The 3,406-nt window shown below is 35.9% G+C and overlaps 1 non-coding gene across 1 annotated transcript; it reads left to right on the plus strand.

The window, feature by feature from the left end:
* Positions 1 to 3,324: 3,324 nt before the first annotated feature.
* Trnas-aga lies at positions 3,325 to 3,406 on the plus strand. The gene has a single exon. It is a non-coding gene; the product is annotated as a tRNA-Ser (tRNA).

Below are 3,406 nucleotides of genomic sequence, written 5' to 3' on the forward strand. Positions count from 1 at the left end.
GCAAGGAAGAAATGTCTGGCAACACCAGCAAAGTTTTGAGACGATTTTGCGATAAAAAATGCACGCAAAGAGGAAATGTCTGGCAACACCAGCAAAGTTTTGAGACGATTTTGCGACGACTGCTAGAAAGGGGTGCTCACAGTTTGATGCTAAAGATGTCTAAAAATGTAGACGTCTACATTTTCAGACACAATTTGGAACGAACTGTGAACACCCCAAATATTTTCGAGAACGTTCGTGCCAGAAGCATACTCAGAGATTTGGCATTGCTTACCGCGGTGTAACCGCCATTTAGAAAACAAAAAACTTATTTTCTATGCTACTTCGACCAGGGATCGTGCGCAGGGCTCAACGAGAATCTGCTTTTACTTGTACCCCACTGGCCGCGAAATCATGACCGAAGCCGAGCTGGACAACTTGATTTTTTTTAAGGTTATGAGTTTAATGATTCAGAAGCCCATGAAGTAACATTTATTTCTGGTGGAGGAATAGTTCCTGTTTTGGTAAATAGTCCTGCATAATGAAAGTAATTCAAGAATAGGAACATAAATTGTTGCCTATCTAAATAAAAACATTTAGAATTTAAGGAGTACTCCAAAATTAACCACAATTCATATAAAAAATATTCGCAATTAACATTGCGATGTCCTAGGGCAGGACCATATACTCCATCCCCGCATTACATCAGAGTAGCACAAAACTACTCCAACATAATAACAATGGCATTGTTGCTATATTTTTTCGTTTGTACACGCTTTTGTTCTTCACTTCTCAAATACTTTTTCGAAATTAATAAAAACCAAGACAAAAATTAAAAATTATATGTTGCCTCTGACGGTATTCGAAGAACCCGAGCATGCTGGGAGCTAAGAACTAACAGCGAGCATCTCTACACGTTCAGCTACAGCCAGACATGCAAATGTGCTTTCAAATGCTCAACTTCAATCACGTGATTCAGTGATCGGATAACAAACAATAACCCTGCCAGCCAAAAGTGGTGAAAAATCTGGTGAAACCGCGGGTTTCGGTCACTTCCATGATTCAATAATACAAGGTTCGATAAACTGACAGTTGTCTCTCTCGCACCGCTCCCTTAGCAGTGGCACCGTGTTGCTTCTTTGCAATTTTACATGGAAACAGTGTAGCTTTGGTGTGAAATAAAAGTATGAGCTTTTGTGCAATATCTTTATTTGTATATGCATATGAAGCATATTTAACTGATGAAAACATATGCATTGGATGTTTACATCAGTCTCATAGTAGTCTTATTTAAATTTTGAGTCATTTTGCAGTTTTTATACGGCTAAATAGCATATAAATTACGTAATTCACGTAGATATATCAATATTACGTTCAACATTTCGTTTAAAATGCCAGATTTCCTGCAAATACATTAGAATTTACGAAAGGAATTTCAATACTAATTGCCTACTTTGCGTACTTTTCTACTACCATTTTCGAAACAAGGGATTGCATTCTTGCCCTTTCTCTGTCCTCCGTAAATGCAACCTTTTGTAAGGGAGTGTCAAACCGCAGCTGTCAATAATTATCTAACCTTGTATTATTGAATCATGGGTCACTTCAAAACTGGTGACATTTGTATGGGCGGTGTGCAAATTGTCACCAATTTCCCCCTGTACGTGTGAGCCTTGTATCACTGTCGCACTCATTCAGATACTTCGTAAGGAAAACATATAGCTGCACTCGTCTAGCATTGCCCACTTCAGCTGGCGCAGGGTTGCATTCTCTTCACAGCGAATTCAAAATAACCTTAAAAACTTAAAAAAAAATCTTAAAATATTTTTTGATTTTTATTTTGCAAAATTTATTTTTCAAAATACATTGTTAACCTAATATAAATAGCTAGTAATCAATATTATGAATACAAATTACAATTAACATTAATAATAAAGATATTTTTACACACATATGTAGTTCCTTAATTGCTTATTATTACTACTACTCCTTTGCATATAGCTGTTTTAAAAAGTTGCAAAATTTCAATAAAAAGTTAAGCGATTTTAACAGTATTATAATCAAAAGAAAGGTAATCGATTTACCTTTCTTTTAATATATATTGACAGTTGAAAATCATTTGTACTGGTTCACAAAAATTTAGTTTTGTTAGAACTTTGCAAACTGTGACAACTTTTTCACATCTTACATATAATGTTTTCAAAAGTTGCAAAATTTCTATAAAATAGCTAACCGATTTTAACAATATTATAATCAAAAAAGTAATTGATTTACCCTTCTTTTAATATATATTAACAGATGCAAATCATTTGTAATGGTGCACAAAAATTCAATTTCGTTACAACATTGCAAAATTTTACCACTTTTTCACTGCTTATATATAGCTGTTTACAAAAGTTGCAAAGTTTTTATGAAAACGTAAAGCGATTTTAACGGTGTTATAATCAAAAGAAAGGTAAACGGTTTACCTTTATTTTGATATATATTAAGAGTTGCAAATCATTTAGGGTGGTTCAGAAAAATTAAGTTTTCTTGCAACTTTGCAAAATTTGACAAGTTGGACCTATACTTTGAAGGTGCTCCTGGCGTTGAAGGTGCTGAGGGCGGAAGGTACCCATGGTGCTCCTGGCGATGAAGGAGCTGAGGATAGAAGGTACTGGTGGTGCTCCTGGCGATGAAGAAGCTGAGGGCAGAAGGTTTTAATGGTGCTCCTGGCGATGAAGATGCAAGCGTTGAAGGTGCTGATGGTGAATCCCAAAACTGTAAACAAACAAAAATATCAATTCAATTTTATAAACATATAAAAAGTCTCAATACATACCTTAAGAATGTGACTAAAGTCGCTGGTGTTTTGCAGTCTAAAAGAAGAAATTACATTATAATTAAATAAAATTGTTAAATACGTATCCTTACCTTCAAAATTTCCGCAAAGTGACATTTCTTCACAGTATGTATACTGTCATCAAAACTCCGATGTTTCTAACTTGCTCGCTCTAACGCATAGAATTCTTATTAGAGTACGAATTCTTATCGGGTATGTAGCTCTAACAAAGGGACATTTTTTTGACAGTTTGAACAAAAAATTTGTAAGTGTGTGGGTGAGATGACTAAAAAGTTGTGAATGTGTTTGTAAATCGTTTGATTTTCTGGGGAAAGTGGTGAGCCGTGGCTGGCAGGGAAGCTAGCGCAGAGACACCAGTTGGTCCGCTACAGCATGACAGAGGAACACTTTTGTAAGTACTCCAATTTACCACAAATAGACTACATGATCCAACGATTTTTGCAGGGTATGTATGTAAGTAATTTTTACTAAACTCATATGGTGCTCTTGACACAACGGAACCAAATGCAGTCGTGGCCGAGCGGTTAAGGCGTCTGACTAGAAATCAGATTCCCTCTGGGAGCGTAGGTTCGAATCCTACCGACTGCG

This window comes from Rhagoletis pomonella, unplaced genomic scaffold (genome assembly GCF_013731165.1).
Source record: "Rhagoletis pomonella isolate Grant_MI unplaced genomic scaffold, Rhpom_1.0 Rhpom_scaffold_00006, whole genome shotgun sequence".
NCBI classification, from domain to species: Eukaryota; Metazoa; Arthropoda; class Insecta; order Diptera; family Tephritidae; genus Rhagoletis; species Rhagoletis pomonella.